The sequence below is a fragment of the Terrapene carolina genome, unplaced genomic scaffold (assembly GCF_002925995.2).
Source record: "Terrapene carolina triunguis isolate 2854851 unplaced genomic scaffold, T_m_triunguis-2.0 Scaffold113, whole genome shotgun sequence".
NCBI lineage: Eukaryota > Metazoa > Chordata > Testudines > Emydidae > Terrapene > Terrapene triunguis.
In genome coordinates this window covers 10,145,379-10,153,276 of record NW_020664464.1, presented here as the reverse complement: position 1 = coordinate 10,153,276, position 7,898 = coordinate 10,145,379, and the positions used below count along the sequence as shown (strand labels likewise).

The 7,898-nt window shown below is 46.3% G+C and overlaps 1 protein-coding gene across 1 annotated transcript in view; it reads left to right on the top strand.

Annotated features, from left to right (window-relative positions):
* Nucleotides 1–5,924: 5,924 nt before the first annotated feature.
* Nucleotides 5,925–7,898, top strand: part of GCNT1 (glucosaminyl (N-acetyl) transferase 1) — a 35,692-nt gene continuing 33,718 nt past the window's right edge. Inside the window, exon 1 of the mRNA XM_024216073.3 lies at nt 5,925–6,011. The gene's annotated coding sequence lies outside the window, so the exon portion shown is untranslated. The remainder of the gene's footprint in view (nt 6,012–7,898) is intronic.

Sequence of the window (7,898 nt, the reverse complement as noted above, 5' to 3'; positions counted from 1 at the left end):
CATAATGAAGAGATTTATCTACAACTGCATTGATTGACTGCTGTGTGCAGTAATATAGTGACCCCTGGGTCTTTGAATGAGGCTTTATATTTGGGGGGAGGCGAGGGGGCGAGCGGCGAGTCAGGGGCAAGTGGGTGGGCAAAGAGGCGAGCAGTGAGCCAGCAGGGGTTCTAGGGGCGGGCATGGGGGTTTCTGGCAGGGGAAGGAGAAGGTGAAAGGAGGCGAGTGGTGTGTTGGGGACTGACTAGGAGGGACCAGCAAGCCAGCGGAGGCTAGGGGGTGAAGAGGAGTGTGATGGTGGGGCCAAGCGGGAAGGGGGCGGGTCCTATTTTACTGCTGTGATCTGGTCACCCTATGCGTGCTGTTTCTCCACCCCTCCCCAACCTTCCTTTTCGGCTGTGATGTTATTGACATAATCTGGGACAGTATAGAACATGGGTGCAACCAAAGTCCTGTAGTGGCACCAAATCTTGTATAAAAGGGATCAAATGAGGTGTCTAAGACAAGTTTATGGTTTGCTGGTTATGATTATGCTCTCTTTATGTGTGTATCATTTTTGTAGTTGAAGTTATGAAGGTTGGCTCTATACTGTCTGTATTTCAAACTTATGCTATGCTTCTGGGTGACATCCTAGACAAGCTGGTGTCAGCTCTGCCTAGCCTGCTTGATGGCCTATTAAGGACCATCAGATATACAAAAAGGAAGATTACTTACCAAATCAGAGTGTAAATGTTGTAGTCCTCTATGAGTTTACTGTAAGTGTGCCTTTAGCCAGAATCCACCTTGAATAGAATGGTACTCAGCATGAAGTTATAGCTGGTGTAAGGAAGTTATTGCCTAAGGATCTTTTGGTCGGGGAAAATGTTAAAGCTTTGTTCAGTCCAGGTGATCTTAAACCTGTGTCTGTTATGGGCAAAGATTTGCCTGGGGAGGGTTTCTCCAAAGGTTTGTCTGAGGAAAAGAGCTGTTTGTCTGTAAATGAAGTTTCTGAATGTCTGTCTAATGTCTCAGAAGTAAATCTGAAGTTAGATCAAGAGCAGAAAGATCTCATTGGTCAGGAAAATGTTTCTCAGGAGCAGATTAAAGTGGATGGTCAGGTGAAAGCCCTAACTGAGGAAGGAAAGGGTAGATTTTGGATGGGTGATGGATTGTTGGCTAGTACAGCTTGTAAAAGTGAACCTGAAAAGGGTAACTGATTTGCTGGCAGTAGCTCAGTGTAGTGAGAAAAGCAGCAGTGTATCTGTTGGGAGTGGCAATGTGCCTGGTAAGGAAAGTCTGGATGAGCCTAGGCAGCCTTGTGAGCTGATGGTTTTATCTAATCAGCAGTTTGGGTAGGCAAGGATAGTGGAAGATGGGTTTGTTTCCAAGGGGCCGGTGGCGCTGGGGGGGGGGGGGGAATTGTTTCCGCAAGGCCGGGCGGGGCTGGGGGTGTGTGTTTCGGGGGGGGGGGGGGGCGTGCAATTTTATATTCTTGCCTCGGGCGCAAAAATAGCTAGTTACGGCTCTGCCTGGGGACCCCACTTGTTATGCCCTTCCAGCATGACTGTGAACTACTGATAACTACTCTCTGGGAATGGTTTTCCAACCAGTTATGTACTCACCGTGACCTTGTAGTAGCTCCATCTAGATTGCTTTGAGGAAGTCAGGACTGGGAGTATGTGGCTGTAACTCAGACTGGTAGATGGCAGAGTGTTACCATTGCTGCAAAGATCAGAGCTGCTGGACCAGGGCTGTCTACCACACACAGACACTCATGATGTAAAAACCTGATAGTAGGGAGTAGTCCAGTCTGGGAGCTACAGTACCAAAGCATTGTGGGGCACACAGAACAGGCAGTGGCATAGCCCCTCCTTGACCTGGATTTGCACCCCAAGCCAACTGGTCACTTATTCCATACTGCTGTTTTCAAGGGATTAATATCTCCTAACTTTACATCTTCATCTACTGATTTGAGAATTATAAAATAATAATCTGCTTTTTTTCTACTCATCTTTCCCTTTTAATATGTTTCCAGCTCTGATCCTGCCAACCTGCCCACTTCTACTGTCAACTTCCGGGCTTTATAGTGGAAATCTTAGCCCTTTCCCAGCTGGGCTTCATTTTCATTATCCCTGGCCCTCCCTCTCTCAGGTGACACAAGGTAAGCCTAATTGGCCTCTCAAGGCCCTCGTTAACCCTATCAGGGCTAATGTGGGGTGAACACCCCATCACACTGCCCTTTTGGTAATTTGTTGGTGTAACTTTTTCCTTTGCTGTTGTAGTAGGGTCACCAGTAAAGGAACAAGACCTGGCAAACTTGTCCCAGCATTTGTCTGGGACAAGTGTAGCCAAGGCCTACAACTCTAGGAAAGAGAAGAAATAAGATGGAGAAGGAAAATGACACGCAGGGGTGGCGGTGGAGGGGTTGACAAAGTCTCACACCCGAGGTGATGGTTGGGATTTAGCAGAAGCCAGGTGGTGATGGCATCTGGGTCCCACTTGCTCTCCGGCCTGGGTTGCTCAGGACATTTTTCAGCATCAGGATGACAAAGGGCCAACAATGTTACACTAGATCCCAAGGTCCCAGGAAATGGTGTCAGTGGTAGCCCCTTGATGGTAAAGCTCACTTCTTCCCATTCACCCATCTCCTAGCCAGTAGCTGTCAGACAGTTTTCACCCCCAAAGTAATTTCTTTTAAGGAGCCCTCCTCCTATTATTTTATCCACCAACTAGGCCTGACTTTTGACATACCAATTTTGGTCCATTGATTTTCAGTCCCATACTTCTCTTGTTTACCAGGCATGATCTTAACACAGTCCTTGAGTTCTGTAAGTAGGCCATTTTATTTGAATTAATTTAATCTTTTTGTTTCCCTTTTGCACCTTTTCATACTAACATTTATTGTCATCAATTATTGTGACACTTTGTGAAATTTTACTTACTTTTTACAACCTATCTCACAATTAGGGTAAATTTGTAGGCCCAATTATTACAACACTAGGTAGTTACACTATAGGGAATTGTTACATGGGCCAAGATTCTGATGCCCTTATACATACTTAACAGTAAGTTCTTGACAAATACTCTCCTTGAAGTTAATGGGACTGTTTGTAATATAGTGCTGATCCATAATGATTACTTGGCAGGTAATATTGTAAAGGTAGTTCAATTGTTAAAAGAGCTTACCTGTATGTTTGGATGTTTTTTATTTATATGGGTTGTGCTACATTTTCTTTGGAATTGAATTTAATAGTGTTTACTGATAGTTAATGAAGCTTTCTACTTGGTAATGATATAAACCCCTATCTTCAGAAGCTGTCTCTGATTTTGCACCCACAAGTAATTGTATTTACAAGTTGGAGGCATCCAGTAATAGTGGATGCGCTTCCTAGTTTTATCTAAGTGCCTGACTGAACCTCCAAATCAGATGTATAAATGCTACAGAATATGCCCACAACTGTTTGCAGACACAGATTTGCTGACACAAAGTTGGAAGTTGAGCTGAGATCTTTTTAGAGCGACAAGGTGAGTGAGGTAATATCTTTTATTGGACCAGCTTCTGTTGGTGAAAGAGATAAGCTTTCAAGATCTTCTTTGGGTTACGTCTTTTTGAAAGTCAGTGCCATCATATGGATTGATAGGCTTTTCTTTTGTATTTCATAGACTATTTTTAAAAATAATAAAATTTAAAAGTTTACCATTATGCAATTCATAATTGTTTCTATTTTTGTCCCATTGTCAAAGATAACATAATAACATAGAATTTTGCACATCTTAACTACTCAGAACTGTGGGTGTTTGGTGTGACAGATTGGGGGATATATCTGTGTCAAACTGTGAATTCCATGTTGTTTGGTGAACTCCACTTTGTTTCAGAGGTTCTACTCTGTATTGTAACCTTCATTTTGAAGTGTGACCTTCATGTTATATTGCAACCTCGTTTGTGGATTTGGAGGATTCCTTTAGTAGCAGGGGCTTAACACCTAGTGGAAAGACTATGGCTACACTAGAGAGCTTACAGCAGCTCCCATTGGCTTAATTACTCCAGCCCCTGCAAGCGGTAGTAGCTATGTCGGCAGGAGAAGCTTTCCCACCAACATAGCACTGTCCACATCAGCACTTAAATCGACATAAGTTATGTCGCTCTGGGGTGTGTGTGGCTTATTCACACCCCCGAGTGACATAACTTATGTCGATTTAAGCTGTAGTGTAGACCTTAGTCTGAGAAGCTATGAGAGGGCCATCAAAAGCCATCAATGTTCAATGAGTCTCCCCTACCAGAATAATGGGTTTTCTACCAGAAGGGCTATTGACTTTGAATGACTCTCTACATAGAAGCTGAGGGGAGGAGGGAAATTTTCCATCTGAAGCATATGGTGAAAAGGAGAACAGAGGCAGAGGCTGTTTTAAAAGGTGGCTGCATCTCTGAGCAAGGGGGCAGACCAATGGTATATGCAAGACCAGGCCAAAAAGGGCTTGTAGCCTAAGAATGCTGACCAAACCAAGGACTCACAGGAGCTGTGAGGTAAGATTGGGGATAGTGTTATTTTTAATAAATCTATAACTCTCTAGTGTGCTTTGTTAAGAGAGAAAGCGTCTACCGTTAAAGAAATTTCTTTGGTAAGTTTGTGTTCTTTGTCTTCCAGCCACATTGTACCTGAAGGATGTAACTAGGAACCAGAGATCTCACAGTCAGGTACACTGGGGGAATATGTCTAAGCAGCTAGGGGTTCTGGAGGGCTGTGACACTAGTTTCAGGGTCTAAGATGGCCAGACTGCAGGGTCCCGTTGTCCAAGATGAGTGTCAGACACAGGGTCTGCCCGTGGGAGTGTGCCAGAGCTAGGAACAATGACCAATCACTTCCCAGACTCAAAGGCACTTAGAAGCACATGGGCCCGAGAGTTGGGTCCCTTTACAACAGACTTAGGCTTGTCCAGAAGAGAGGACAGGGCAAGGTTGTGACAGATGATTTGGGGCACTGGGCGGGACAGAAGCAGTGCTCCTTCTAGGTTATATCCCACTTGTTCTAAAACTGATTCAGCTGAACAAGAATTTAAAACACTGGGAGTCATATTTTAGATAAGGCAGAGGAGCAAAGACCGCAGGGATCCAATTCTGCAGCCACTGAATACTAGTTCAGTGTAATTAACAGATTTGAATATGTATGTCATCCACAGAACCAAACCTGAAAAGTGAGCATCTGCTGCTTCTCTCCTGTGGAGTTCATGAACTCTGTGGGAGAGGGCAGAGATCCCCCATCATCACCTCTGGAATTTCTCAACTCCACAGCAGGGAAGTCTGTGCTGCTTCTCTTCATAAATTGCAGGAAGCCTGCAGGAGAGAAGCTCCCCTCCTGAGAAGCGGAGCCTTGTAGAAAACACACAAATATAAATCCCTTACCATGTCAAGTGTGGAAATAGTGAGGCTGGGGATAGGTGAGTCTCTGGGGAGTGATGTATGTTGGGAATGAGGACTTTTAGGGATATGGGTGAGTTTGGGGGTAGCAGCTGTGAGGGGGTATTGAGGGGCATAGAGGACTGGGAAGGGGGGCAGCAGTGGCTGCAAGAGAGCCTTTGGGGGGACACAGAGGACTTTGGGAACCTAGCTAGCAGTGGCTGTGAGAGGCGATGCAAAGGACTGTGGGAGTGGGAGCAGCAGTGGCGGGGGGGGGAGCGGGGTATCTGGGAAGTGGAGCTCTTTGGGGGGCGGCTCTGGTTGCTGGGTGGGGGGCAGCGCTAGTGAAGGGGAACCTCGGAAGCGCCTTGATTGGCTGGTCGCTTGAGCAAGGCCATGCCCATCCACCCCCCTTCCGCGCCGCTGGCGGTGTAGCGGGCAGGGGATATAACGAGGCGGGGCGCTCAGAAGCGCCTCTCGGTGAGGGAAAGGAAGTGCTGCCAGCCGCCTGCAAGGGGCGGGCGTTCTCACTCCCCGGCGCTGGTTGGAGGCTGGGGGAAGTTTGTCTCCGCTGATGCTAGCCCGGCTCGGCAGCAGCAGCTCGCGTTGCTCCTGAGCCACCGGCCGCTCGCTCCAGGTAACTGCTCGGCCCCCCTTCCTCCGGCTCCCCGCGGGCCGGGCTGTGCCAGTCGCGTCCGACGGAGTCTGGCAGCCCGAGCTCTGGCCGGGCTGCTGGCTGCAGCGCCTCTCCGGCTGCGCTGCGGTGGGAGGAGGGGTGACTGGTGCGCACTCCCTAGGGTTGCAGCGGGTCGGGGGCGGGGTGTCGTTTGTTCCTAGCCCGGGCTCTACTCCAGCCAGCCCCTCTTCGTTCACTCCCCTGACCCGGGCGCCCTGCTTGGGTCCGGCAGAAGTTGGTCCAGTTAAAGGTCTTCCCTCGCCCACCTGGGCTCTCCATTGACTGGAACACAAGGGTGGTGGAGCCAGGGACCGAGCCCCATCCTGGGTAGCTGAGTCTGTTTGGCCGGGGCAGGCTGTGGTGAGTGTAATGGACGGTCTGTTTCGGTTTTTAAGCCTCCTTTGGTGGAACTCGCATGTTGTTGTAAAGGGCTGCGGGATAACACTTTTTGGTTCTTTGCTTGTCCTGGTAGAAACAAGAACCACTCCAATGTGAAAAAGTAGCAATAGGGAGATTTTTAATAACTGCCCCGGCTCCAGTTTCTGGGCCAACGATTCGTGCTCTCTCTCCCTGGTATTATTCTTACTTGGAAAAACACTTTCTCCACAGCACTATGAAGTAGAAGCTATTTTAATGAAGTTGAAATTTACCAGGTTGTTCATCTGCTATTGTCAGAAAAAAATATTTCTGGAAACTTTGTTCTGTTTCAAATAGGAGTGCTTTTAGCCGTTTAACTAATGGGTCTCCAGGTTTGTTATTGTTGCTAACACTGTTGGCAACTTGAATGAATAAATAGGGTGAACCGTACAACAGTCAATCTTCTCCACATATGAAACCTTGCAGAGCTATAACAGACTTTTTACATGAACTTTTTTTGATCTAAGGTTAAACAATAATAACCCCTTTATTTCTGGGATTTCTGCAAACATTGCTATCTACTTTGAGCCATGTCTACATAATATTATTTAAGGGCTAAAACATCTTGGCAATGGCCATGGGTTAGAGAACAGACTTTTTATTTTTAAGGAATAGCATTCCTGTTTTCTGTCAAGGTTGGTAAAACAGAGCAGAGTCTGAAGAAACAGATTTGAGGGCAACAGTTTAGAAGGCTGTAAGTGGCTTTCTGGGATCTAAGCCTGGTGAGTGGTTTCAAACCTTAACAGGCAGCTCAGTATACCACTGGCATTTTGCCCCCTTTTCAAGGCTGTTCTGAAAAGTAAATCTTTTTGCTGGAAGGCGGTGAGGTCAATGACTTTTAAAGAGCAGTATGAGTTACCTGTTTGGAGTATTTGCAATTCCAAACAGGTTTCTTAAATAGGGGGTTTCAGGTAGCTGATTTCAAGTTTGGCAAGAAATAACACAGAGGCTCTGTGGAACCAGAAAAGGGTTTTTAGCACTGTAGCTGTTGGATATTTTGTCATTGAGCTGAAACCTCTCTTGTCTTTAAAAGACGATAGACCCCTTCTGCCTCTGTGAAGTAGGGAAAAAACATACTAGTGATGGAAGTCAAGTTATGGTACAAAAAAATTTGTCGGAAGGTAAATATTTTGGATATTACATTACTACTTAACTTTCTATCCTCTTTGGGAGTCTCCAGTGCCCTGTAAGGTTCACAACTCTCTTTCCCACTCTAACCTTTCTAGTGTCCTCAGATGTCAGTCCTTAAGGTAATGAGGTGGTACCAGAAAGAATCTGTATCATCAGTGATGGGCTTCAGTTGCTTGGGGCACTTCTAGTTGAGTGATATGTAACACTCCTTTCCCTGAGGCTAAGCACATCTCAGAGAATTTTTCCATGCTCCATTAGCCTGGTTGAGGATAAGACAAAGATCAGAGGCCAAAAATCTGC